The sequence below is a fragment of the Protopterus annectens genome, chromosome 2.part0 (genome assembly GCF_019279795.1).
Source record: "Protopterus annectens isolate FY-2018-M chromosome 2.part0, PAN1.0, whole genome shotgun sequence".
Classification (NCBI taxonomy): domain Eukaryota; kingdom Metazoa; phylum Chordata; order Ceratodontiformes; family Protopteridae; genus Protopterus; species Protopterus annectens.
Genome location: NC_056728.1, coordinates 627,346,340 through 627,359,349, shown reverse-complemented (window position 1 = coordinate 627,359,349; position 13,010 = coordinate 627,346,340). Strand labels below are relative to the sequence as shown.

The following is a 13,010-nucleotide window of genomic DNA, read 5'->3' as shown; positions in this document are numbered from 1 at the left end:
TGTGTGTGATTGGGTTCAGTTTGTTTTCGGCCCCCCCTCCATCCAGGGCCTTCCCGGACTGTTAACCTTTATACTTACAGGGTCTCTAGTAATTGTACAAATTGGTTAGAGTTACCTGTTCTTTTTACAGGAAGAGTTGGCATTAATTATTACTGTAAGCTTTTATTTATCAGCAGTAAAAATTTAGTGTACTTTCCTGTCAGAGTGACTAGATTTGTGTATCAACATGTCTCAAACCCCTAGGCCTTCGGGCTTTAAAAAATGTTCTAAATGTGCTTTTAAGATGTCTGTTACTGATGACCATCTACTTTGTGTTTATTGTTTAGGGGCAAAGCACTTGCAGGAGTCATGCAGCGTATGTCACGCTTTTTCCTCAAGGGTCCTCCAGGAGAGGAAAAATAAATTGATTCTCAAAGGGTTGATTAAACCCCCTTTTGAACAAGCCTTGTCTTCCTCTCCGACTCCTGCCAAAAAGAAAAGGGCTTCGGTTCCGACCAGTCCGTCGGATCCGACTGCCAAGAGACCTAGGCAGGCCTCTCCTTCGGCTCCAAAGACTTCGGAGCCGAGGTCGGAACGGTCTGCCTCGATGCCTCCAGTATCGACTCCTCGGGCTTCGGAGCCGATGGCTGGGGCATCGAGGCGGGTCACCTTCGCCGGCACCACGGCACTCGGAGCCGACAAGGGTCACCCGCCAGACACTTCCTCCTCGGCCGAAGTCTACCTCGCACCGATGGAATCTGGTGTGTGTTTCCTCGGCGCCGATTCTCATCGAGTCGCCTCGAGCCGGGTCCCCTAGTCCCTTGGGGCCGAGGGAGAGGTCTTCGAACCCGCTCTGTTTCCTCTCGGTCTTGAGAATGTCGGATTCTGATATAGACAGGGTGCTCCAAAGACTTTTCCAGTCCCCAGTCTTCCAAAAATTTGTTTCGGTTCCGACCCAGTTGGCCTCGGAGCCGATGACCATGACCCACCCCATTGCCATTCCTCCTCCGACTCCGTCGGAGCAGGTGCTCTTGGAGCCGGTGGAGATCTCAGGGTCGGCTCCGACCCTTACTCCAACCCGGGCCCTCGGGTCCGAGTTTGGTACGCGGACTTCTTCAGCTGGACCCGAGGGTGATGTTTCGGGACCTATGCTTTCGGTTCCGAGCCTCCCTCTCGGTGCTTCGGCTGCGGGACTTCCGTCTACCATCATGGCCCCGGAGACCGGACACTCCCAGGATTCTGGGGGTCCGGCTTTCAGGGCCATGAGGAGTGCCTTGGCCAAATCCTCTTCGGCCATCTCTCCGGTTTTACCAGCACCTTCCCTGGGCGTGGAGACTGGGTCTTTGGCAGTTCCCCTGTCCGTAGCCAGCGGAGCCCCGAGGCCTGAGGTTACCCCCAGTGGGGGTTCCCCTCCTCCTGAGGGTTCTTCGGAGTTGTCTTCAGAGGAACCCCCAAGGAAGAGATCGTGCAAGAGGAAGCACGTGGACTCCCCCGAGTCTATTACATCGGACACTGATATGGATGATGCGGAGGGGTCCCCTAAGTCGTCCTCGGATGATGTCTCCTTTGCAGACATCTTAGAGATCCTCAAACAACGAGGCGGCTGGATGTCCAAACCCCCCTCTGCGGACGAATCAGTGCTCCTCAAGGCCTTTGGGGCTCAGCCCTCCGCCTCCTGGGTGTCTCCGCCCTTCGACGAGCTTCTGGATTTAGTTTGTCGAAGGGCGTGGGAACACCCGGATACCGTGGAACCAGTCCCTTCTCGCCCAAACAAATTCTTATCTGCTCCCCCCGAGAAGGAGTTCCTTACTAAAGGCGTGGCTGTAGATGCCATGGTGGTGGCATCTGCTACACAACAGGACGTGGCAGAGGCTTCAACGTCCATCCATCCTCCTAATAAGGAGTCTAGGAGTATGGATAGGTACGGGAAGCGCACCCTGACTTCAGCGGCCTTTACCTTAAGGTCTCTGAATTATTTGGCACATTTTACCAGGCTTCAGAGGGATCTGGTCAAGGAGTTGTCAGACTCCCTCTCGGGTAACCTACCTGAGCAGCTAGCCCAGTCCGTTAGCTCTCAGTTGGCTATCCTTACGTCAATTGCTAACTCGTCCATGAGGCTCATTTACTATGCGCCGAGGGGCGGGTAGAGCGGCAGGCACAGGCGTGGCTCTCAGAGACAAGCCTGGCTCGCTTGTGTCAGTTTCGGAGGCCTTCAAGTCTTCCTTCGCCGACGCCCTTTGATGGGTCCTCATTGTTTGGACCCAAGGTGAAAGACACCCTTACCCGCTGTGAGCAAGAGGGAAAACGTTATCTGCCGAGGGGCCCGTTATTCCACTCCCTTTCGGCCTTACCCCAAGGCCAAAGGAGGGGGGAAAATGTGGTTCCGAAAATCTCGCAAGTTTTTCTCCCAACAGCAGGAAGATTCCCCATCCAGAGGCAGAGGACGGGGAAATTTTTCAGGGAGACGCCGTCCCAGAGGCGGCAGAGGGCCCCGCAATTCTGGAGACCGCGAGTCCTTTCGTGGCTCTTCAGCCTCCCACACGACATGAGGGATTGCCCGGCTGTGCTGCTCCGGAGCCAGTCGGGTGTCGTTTTGCCAAGCACCTAAAAGCCTGGGAGTCAATCACTCAGGACAGATGGGTGCTTCGATAATTGCCGGAGGTTACACCATCCCATTCAAATACTCACCCCCACCGTCCAAGAGAATCCCGGACCCACCACCCAGTCAAAGGGAAATAGCAGCCGCAGAAGCTTCAAAGCTGCTAGAAAAGGAGTCATCCAACCGTCCCCACAGACCAAATCGGATCAGGAAATTACTCCAGGTTCTTTTAGTGCCAAAAGACAGGGGACCTGAGACCAATATTGGATCTCAGCAGACTGAACCTATCCGTCACGAAATCCAAATTCAATGGTCACGTTGCAATCCATTCTCCCGTTGTTGGAGAAGGATGTTTGGATGTGCTCCATAGACCTCAAGGACGCCTATTATCACATACCGATACATCAGGCGTCCAGAAGGTATCTGCGCTTCAGCCTGGGAGCCAGTCATTACCAATTTTGTGCTCTGCCCTTTGGTCTCACCACAGCCCCCAGGGTGTTCACCAAGTGTTTGGCAGTAGTGACGGCTCACCTGAGGAGTCTTGGATTCCAAGTGTTTCCCTATCTCGACGACTGGCTCCTGACTGCCACCACCAGGCATCTACTTATGGACAACCTCAAAGCCACCATCTCCCTGGGTGTTTCCCTAGGGATTACATTCAATTGGTCAAAGTCTGTCTTGCTGCCCTCTCAGCGCATAAAGTTTATAGGAGCAGAGATAGACTCAAGATTGATGCGTCTTTCTTCCTGCCGAAAGGATCCGAACTTTACAGGGCCAAGTTCAAGCTCTGATCTCGAGATCCAAAGCCCCAGCCAGGATGGTCCTACAGGTTCTAGGCTCAATGTCTGCCACGGTACTTTTAGTTCCTCTAGCAAGGTTACACATGAGGATTCTTCAGTGGCTCTTGTCAACTCAATGGTCCTTTCAAGATCTTCCCTCAATCATCACATCATGATTACGGAAATATGCAAAGGGACCTTCGCTGGTGGCTTCAGACATCCAACTTGGATCAGGGAAAACCCTTTGTTCTCCCTCCAGTGGTTACCCTGACGACAGATGCCTCCCAGATAGGGTGGGGGGCATTGTCTGGGCAGGCTAGTTCAGGGCTCCTGGCTTCCGGATCTAAGCTCTTCTCCACATCAACGTGTTGGAGATGAGGGCTGTACTTCTATCCCTACAGGCCTTACACAAGTTTCTTCCTCAGGGCATCATCGCCATCCACACAGACAACATGTCGGTGGTTTGGTATCTGAACAAACAAGGAGGGACCAGATCGTATCCCCTTTGCAGAGAGGCCATGAGAGTGTGGGAATGGGCTGTAGCTACCAACCGCTTCTTGGTAGCGACCCACATCCCGGAAAGTCAAATGTATTGGCGGACAAATTAAGCAGGACAATTCTCTCTCCTCACGAATGGTCTCTAAACCGCACAGTAGCAGCCCAGGTTTTCAAGAGATGGGGACGCCGTGCTGCGACCTATTTGCGACTCCACAAAACACCAAGTGCCAAAGGTTCTTCTCCTTGATTCCACATCAGGAAGTACCAGCCATGGATGCTCTAGCACAACCTTGGCCAACAGGGTTGCTTTATGCTTTTCCTCCAATTCCACTCCTTCCCAAAGTTATTCAAAAGCTTCTCAGCTAGGGTCTTCAATGATTCTGATTGCCCCATACTGGCCTCGTCAGATATGGTTTCCTTACCTGAAAAAGCATGCAGTGGACGATCCGTGGACCTTAGACCTGATCCCGATTTGCTAATCCATCAGTCGGGACATTGGCATCAGTCCCTTCAATCTCTGAAATTGACAGCTTGGCTCCTCCACTTCCAACCTTAGTTAGAAGTCACACACTAGACCCGAAGTTGTTCACATTTTATCTTCGCCCACAAACCCACCACTAACAAATTGTACCTCAGTAAGTGGGAGAGGTTTGCTATCTGGGCTCAACTCAAGGGCTTAGACCCTATCACTGCTCCTGTCCCAGAGGTTTTGAAATTCTTAACATCCCTATTTAATCAGGGATCTTCTGTCTCAACTATTAAAGTTCAACTAGCTGCTATCTCTAAATTCCATGAATCCACGGATCCTCCTTTGATGAGCAGCAGACTATGCAAAACATTCATTAAAGGTGCGAGTCTGTTAAGACCACCAGTTTTTCATCCTGCACCTCCGTGGGATCTTGATTTGGTGCTGCGCATTAACATCTCCCCTTTGAACCGGCTGCTACATGCAATTAAAATATCTGTCATGGGAATGGCCATTCTTAGTGGCTATTACTTCTGTAAGAAGAGTCTCAGAGCTTCAAGCCCTGTCTATTAAACCACCGTATTTGATTTTCCACAAAGATAGAGTATCACTTAGGCCTAATCCATCCTTTGTCCCAAAGGTCTGCTCTAGTTTCTGTCTTCAACAATCTCTAGAACTACCAGTTTTCTTTCCAAAATTCTCTAATGAGGCAGAATACACTCTCCATAAATTGGATGTTCACAGGCAATTACGCTTCTATTTAGACAGGACTCAGCAACTTCGTAAGTCAGACCAGTTGTTTGTGTCCTTCTCAGATAATAAATTGGGCCAAACCATCACAAAAGCTACAATCTCAAAATGGATCAGAGATTGCATAACTCAGGCCTATTCTTCTTGAATAAGCAACTTGCATCATCTATCAAAGCTCATTCTACCAGAGCTATGGCTACTTCTATAGCTTTTCATTCCAAGCTCGCTATTTCGAAATTTGTGCTGCGGCTACTTGGTCCAACCCGCACACTTTCATTTCCCACTACAAATTGGATGTGGCATCTAAAGGACGAGCTTCATTTGGTTCCACGGTACTCAGGAGTGTTTTCCAGTGAGCCACCCAGGATTCAGGTGCTAGGACGCTGTCCCATCATTCAGAATGTAGGCGAGATAGGATCACATAACATCTTTTAGTTATGTACTCACCATAACTTCAGATGTTTGGGATCCATCTCGCCACATTCCTGATACCCACCCTCCTTCCCCCTGCCTTGCAGATCAGAAGAGATTGAACGGTTTTGAGCTCCACTGTTTTTATCTTGTTTCATCTGACGATGTTATATAAGCAGGGTATGCATGTGTGCATGTATGCGGACAAACTAGATCTGGGGGACTGGTGGTGGTGCATCCTGGGATATAGTAAGCTCAGCCAATAAGAGACTTCGCTCTTTGGCATAAGCGTGCCGAGTCGGAGCCGAGGGATCGGCTCCGAACCCATCATTCAGAATGTAGGCGAGATGGATCCCAAACATCTGAAGTTATGGTGAGTACATAACTAAAAGTTTAACAAGACTCCAGTCCTATGACTCAGTAGGGATAAAACCCTGACTCATGCCAAATGACTTTTGTTTGATTAGTGGCATGGATGCTGTATGGTCTTGGTGCAGAAGCTTGGGAAGGAGCGAAAGAAGCGAGCTGTCCCATGCCAGGTGTGGGGGTGCAGCTTGGCTCACTCGAATAATAGCATGAAGAGTCTGTGAGCTCTGTGCTGCATGCTGTATGCCACTTGGTCTAAGGTTGCGCGTGCACGGAAGCATTCATGCACCTCCTTGAAAGTAGCCTTAGTGGAGCTCACAAGGCTGCCCTGGATTAGTGCTTGCTCCCCAGCTGGTAAACTTGGTGGATGAGGGGAGTAGCTGGTGGTAGCTGATGGTCAGATGGGTAAAGCTAAAAAAAATTTAAAAAGTTAGCTCTGACAAGCTCTTGTTGGCATTGTACATTGCCTTAAAATACTTGTCTGTTTTTGGTGGCCTGAAATGGATCTCTGGACAGTGTAGGCTAATGCATGTGGGTAAGGAGTGCAGAACGTGAAGCAACCATTTTCCAGGAAACATGAGCACTTAAAGGTTTCCCTTAGGTGCTCCATATGCTTTTTTTTCTCCATAAAATGTTGGGCATTCTTTTATGCTCCTAAGGTGTGTGGGTAGGTGGTTCCATTTAGAAGAGGCTATATTACTGAATCCCCCTTCTCTGGTTGAGATTCCAGAGAGTGGTGTATGTAAGGTCAAAACATTATTTTCTTGGCTTTTGAGAAAGTAAGAAGTGTTCATTAGTATTCTGTTTTCAAGAGATTGGAATAAACTGTTATGTGAAATTTGATAATTGTTTGTGATTTATGTGTTCAACTCAGAAATTTTAAGCTGTATCTTTAAGAAATTAATATTCAAGGAAATGTGTGTGTGTATGTGTGTGTGTGTGTGTATATATATGTATATATATATATATATTTATATATATATATATATATATTTATATATATATATATATATATATATATGTGTGTGTGTATGTATATATGCTCTAGATTCTGATGAAGTTTGGGAAAGGAATGAACATGCTCAGTCTGTTCAATAAGTATTTATCAAACAATTTTTGCGTTTAGTGTAGCGGCATATTTCCTGCTTTGTTTGTGTCAATAGGTATTTGTTCACTCACCTGGTTTCATGCAGGTGACTTTAGCGTTTTTTTTGTGGTTCTGAGTATTTCTTTGATTATTAATTTTTAAACCAGTTGACTCTACTGCCAGTGAATCCTAGGGTGCTAAATATTTCTGTTTCAGGAATTGCCCCATGGCTCACTAAGGATACCAAATTAAAAATTAAAACCAGAAGTAAAGCCTGGACCATCTGGAGAACAACAAAAGCCCCTTCAGATCAGATCAGATATTGTCATCTTAGAAATGACACAAAAAATCTATATTGCTAGACAAAAAAAAAACTGCTACCATAATGTTCAACAAAAACACCTAAATAAACCCCAAACATTCTGGGCAGGCATAAATAGGCTTCTCCATCCTGGGAAAATAACTACTCCAACTCCCTAAAGAGCCACAGAAAAATCCCCAAATGAGAAAGCTAACACTTTTAATAACTTTTTCACTGAAACTATCCAGTCCCTTGCTAGTCAACTATCAGCACGGGCTCTAACAGCTTAATTAATACGTCTACTACTCAACTCCCCTTTAGCTTCCAACCAGTTCCACCCTCACTCATTAGGTCTCTTATTAACAAGCTAAAGCCAACCACCCTATCTGCAGACCTCCTCCCATCCGAATACCTACAAAAAGCTGCAGATGTTATAGCTTACCCTGTCTCCATCTTAATTAACAGAACCATTACTGAAAAACTGTTCTTGCCATCTGGAAAACATCCCATGTTGTTCCACTTCACAAAAGTGGTAGTTCTACAGAAATATCAAATTATAGACCTATAGCCAGCCTATCGCCCCCGGCTAAAATTATGGAAAAGTGCATTCATAAACAACTTCTGCACTTCCTCATTCTGAACAGTCTCTTGGCTGACATGCACAGCACCACCTCTGCCCTCCTTTCCTTTACCAATACCATCAACCTTAACAGACATAACAACACACTATCCTCGGCCCTTTTTCTTGATCTCTCCAAAGCCTTTGATATGGTTAACCTCCAGCTACTTCTCTAAACTCTGTCCACTTTATTCCTGGATAACAATGCTATTTTATGGTTCCAGTCCTACCTGAGTGGTAGACAACAAGCAGTCCTATGGCAGGACAAACTGTCCACTCTACTACCTCTCTCTTGGAGTCCCACAAGGCTCTATTCTTGGACCCCTTTTATTCTCTATCTTTATCAATAACCTTCATTCTGCCATCCCAGATGCAACTTTTATTCAGTATGCTGATGATTCTACTCTGATCTGCTCTGCCTCCTCACCATCTTCTGTCCTTAACCCAACAAACATTTAACATAGTAGAAAATTGGCTGTATAATGTCTGATTTTGAACCCTAATAAAACCAAGCTACTGCTCTTCTCTCCTACCTGCATGTCCACTCCTTTCACCTTTACAATAACTTCCAACAATGGTACCATTATTTCACCAGATACGCATACAAAACTCTTAGGGGTAATAGTTGATAATAACCTCAAATTTGATATGCATGCCAATCAAACTATCAAAACAATTAATTAAAAACTTGGTTCTCTGTATAGAAATAAACCTTTCCTTACCCCATTAGCTAGGTCTGAAATTGCCCATACACACCTACTCTCTACCCTCCTGTATGCTTCACCTATCCTACTTAATGTGGATAAATCAGTACTTGGTAAACTCTCCATCTGTTATAACCATATCGCCAGATTTGCCACAGGATCTAAATGTCGGACACATCATTGCCAAAACCTTAAATTTGTAGGGTGGCTAGAACTTCCCAGTTTACTTCATTATCATCAACTTATAGTAATGCATAATGTCCTCAACCACCCTGAAAACACCCCTGGTCTCATTAACACCTATTGTAACCCCAGGTCACTTCGCTCTTCAAACAAACTGCTTGTTCAAACACACAAACCTAATAACTCAGCCAGTGACTCCCTATTTTCTAACTTAATAGGCAAAGTCTAGAACTCACTTCCAGCTGACCTCACACAAATAACCACACACTCTCTATTCAAAAAACAGCATCTCATGGCACACTGGCTATGTCCATGTACCAACCCAGACTAACTCTCGTAACTCCTCAGTCAAGAACTTATCTCTCCTCTGTCTAAGAGAAATATATGTAACACATCACTTTTCACCTCACCATGCTTTCTGTCTTTACCCTCCCACCCATCCTCCATGCTAATATATTTCTTATCTTTTTTACCCTACTTACACACTACCATACATCTGTTACTAGGTCCAAGTTGATCAGGGGATATCCTACACTAATTCTCACTTTTTCCATACCTTTCCCTTTCACTGGACTAACTATGACTTTTCCTAATGCCCTATAACCTTGTTAGTTTTTTATTGCCTATTAGAGTTGTTATTATCTGTTACCTATGTATTATATACAAACTTATGATTACCCTGTTTATTATCTGTATGATTGGTGCTTTTACTACAATATTTTGTATGTTATCTGGTTAGCATTCTATACCGTGATATACTGTACAATGTTATTCGTATGTGAGATGAAGCTTTTCTCCCTGGGCCTCTGCTGAAAATGGACATGTATCCAGTCGGAATAACAAAATGGGGGACTTGTGTATGTTACCTTAAGCAGATGCATCTTTCCTGGCAAATGCCCTTTCTTAATTAATCTTTTCTAAAACATTTAATTAAACAGAGAAAGTTAGCTGCTACTTTTCTTTCTCTCTGCTGGTGCTATTAATGGTGTCTCTTTATTGGAGGTTGAAGTACTAGTAACTGTGTGGATGTTCTGTTCCAATGTGAAAAACAAGAAAAAAAATCAGAAGGTGTCTCAACAGGAAAAAGTAGAAGCCAGTAGTGACCACATGGCATGGCTGCAGTTTTAGATCCAGAAAGCAAGTGTAATGTAATTGATTCATCTGCCGTACTGGAGATTATTTTGTCTGAAATCCAAACTGTGAATACAAAATTAGATGACTTTAGACTGAGCTGTCCTGTTAGAGACTCAGAAGTTGATGCAATCCTAATAAAATATTTTGATGCAGTTATGAAGACTTCATGGGCCTTGATCATAACAGCTTGCTGAAAGAGAAACTGATAAGGCCCCAGGGCCAGTAGCGTAGTACACAGCTATGAACCTATGATTCTGGAAACTAAGTTGAATTATTAACTGAGCAGACAAACTAAAGAGTAAATAAAGAAAAAAAGCTTTGTATTGTTGGAGTATTTCAGAGAATGGAAGTTATTTATACAGTAGCATTTGACCAGGATTTCTGGACTCCCTGAATGTGAAGTGTGAGAATGGAATGGGGTTGCAAGATCTTTGTGCAAGGAGCAAATATAGTACTGAGGCGAACCCAGACCTATCATGGTGACAATGGAAATTTATGCTATTAAGAAATAGCTTCTTTCTGCAATTTGGAAACCCAGTAAGGAGTGTTGTGTCTGAGACTGTTGTGTGTTTATGGGAAAATATTAATGTGTTCTCAGTCTCGCCTTTATTCTCACGTATGGGTTGGATCCAATCCATCTGATCCAGCTCAGCCTTATGCATAAGCTCACGGCCTCCAACTAAGCTCTTGGGCATTCTACCCTTCCCAGAATGGACCTCCCAATTACCTCAAATCGTTGATGCTTCACTGGAGACGTGGTCCCTCGCTGGCTCTGGGCTAAGTGAAAGTTTTTAGTGTAATATCTCTTAATTTCTCTATATTTTTAAACTTTGCTTCTTTAGTCTTCCTTGTTATACACATAGCTAAGGTTTTCTGTATATATTTTAACATCTTTTTTATTTTATATACAGTGTTCTTTCCCCTTTTCTTCTTTAGCTAACAAAAGCAAAAAGTTTTTACTTCCTGGTTTAACATCCTTATTGATTAGTGTCTGTCTTTTATTAGGGCTTCTATATACTTTTTTTTCCTTTCATGTGTGTGTGTGTGTGTGTGTGTGTGTGTGTGTGTGTGTATGTATATATATATATATATATATATCTATCTATATATATATATATATATATATATATATATATACAGCTGTTTGGATTGCTATAGCTTGTGGTTGCTGCTGTTGCCTGATTGCCTGTACTGTTTTTCTTCTCTCAGTCATGTCTCAGAAGGATAAGGGAGATGTAAACCCACAAGGTTTAAAAATGCACTCAATGTGGTAAGAAAATGCCATCGACTGATTCCTACACTTTGTGTATTTTGTTTAGGGCCACTACACTTGCAGGAGTCCTGTAGCATTTGTCATGCCTTCAGTCAGAGCTCTTTTAGAAAGGCACAACAAGCTAATGTTGAAAGGCATGATTCAAGGCCCCTTTACTGAAGCAGTTTTGGGTAGCAAGAAATCTCCAAGATCAGGTTCCACTTTGTCTTCTGACAAACTGATGTAAGTATCTCCAGTGCCAACAAAATCTTTGGAGCCGGCAGAGAAGTTTCCTAAGCTGTCTGCTCAGTTGGTTGTTTCAGAGCAGTCCACTCTTGGAACTGTGGGAACTTCAGAGCATTCTCAGCTGTCTTTATGGCGCTGATCACCATCTTTAGAAAGAGCATTCTCTTGGCTCCCATCGCCAGTTTTTCAAAAATCACCAAACTTTCCACCTGTTGAACTAGGAGTCTGTCTGATGAAGACATAGATAGGGCGGTTAGCAGGCTGTTGAAGACACCGGCTTTAGCCAAATTATTGGTGGATCAGAGCCCAAGAGCTTCAGATCTAGCCCCAAGCCACGGTGACCACGGACATCTGACAGGGCAGGGGGGCATCCTCTTGGAAGGATAGTCCAAGGCAAATGGTCCCCCCATGAGGCCCATCTGCATGTAAATGTTCTAGAGATGAGAGCAATGCTTCTAGTGTTGCAAGCCTTTCAAGACTCCCTCAGGGAATTATAGCAGTCCAGTCAGACAACATGCCAGCAGTCTGGTACATCAACAAGTAGGGAGGAACGATATCATATCTCCTTTGTTGGGAAACCCTCAGTTTGGCAATGGGCGATACCTTCTAATCGCTTTCTGGTAACAACGCACATGCTGGGGAAATCCAGCATGATAGTGGACATGCTCAGCAGGGCAATTCTGATACCTCGAGAAGTTGTGGAAAAGATTTTCCAGAAACTGTGTCAGCCTTGCTGCAATCTTTTTGCATCACCCATGAACAACAAATGCAGCAGCCACTTTATCTACCCCCCCCCCCCCGGGGTTAGTCACCGAGGGATGCACTGGTACACAGTTGGCCCCCAGGGCTTCTGTATGTGTATCCTCCAACCCCCTTTTTTCCCAAAGTATTGCAGAAAGCAACTGTGTTGAAGAGAGCAATCATCCTCATTGCCCCTTATTGGCCCTGACAGATTTGGTTTCCCCTGTCTTTGGCCTCATCATCGGGAAGATCCATGGAGTCTGGACTTAACTTTCACATCTGCAAGGGATGGTCCTTCCCGACTTGAAAAATCCAAAATTGACAGGGTGGCTGCTCCGGTTCCAGTGATAGCCAGGCATCCTCTTTTATCTTTTCCAGTGAGAGACATTTTATTTTCCTCACATAAGTCTTCCAAACAGAAACTTCACAGATGCAAAAGGAAAGGGTTTGTAGTGTGGGCCACAGACAATAGTGTTGATCCCTTTACTGCCCCACTACATTGCATTCTGGATTTTCTAGTGAAACTTTTTAACGAAGGTGCTGCTGCAGCCACCATAAGAGTTCAGTTAGCTGCCATTTCCATTTGTCATCTAGAGAAGAGTGGCTCTTCTGTCATGACACACAGGCTTTGTAAGGCCTTTTTAAAAGGTATTTTGTTGTTGAAACTACCTTATAAAAGTCCTTCTCCTCCTTGGGATTTGAATTTTGTATTTTTATATTAGTCCTTCACCATTTGAACCTTCAGCAAATTGTGATTTAAAATTCTTGACTTGGAAAACAATTTTTTTGATGTCTATTACTTCAGCAAGAAGGGTATCTGAATTACAAGCATGATCTATAAAGCCACCTTATTTGCTTTTTCAAAAAGAGAGTTTCATTACGGGTTGAGGGAGGG

General features: G+C 44.8%; 1 protein-coding gene across 1 annotated transcript in view; it reads left to right on the top strand.

Moving 5' to 3' along the window:
- The window catches only part of UBA6 (ubiquitin like modifier activating enzyme 6), a 2,440,735-nt gene that overhangs the window by 466,027 nt on the left and 1,961,698 nt on the right, over positions 1-13,010 (top strand). The gene's annotated exons all lie outside the window — the stretch shown is intronic.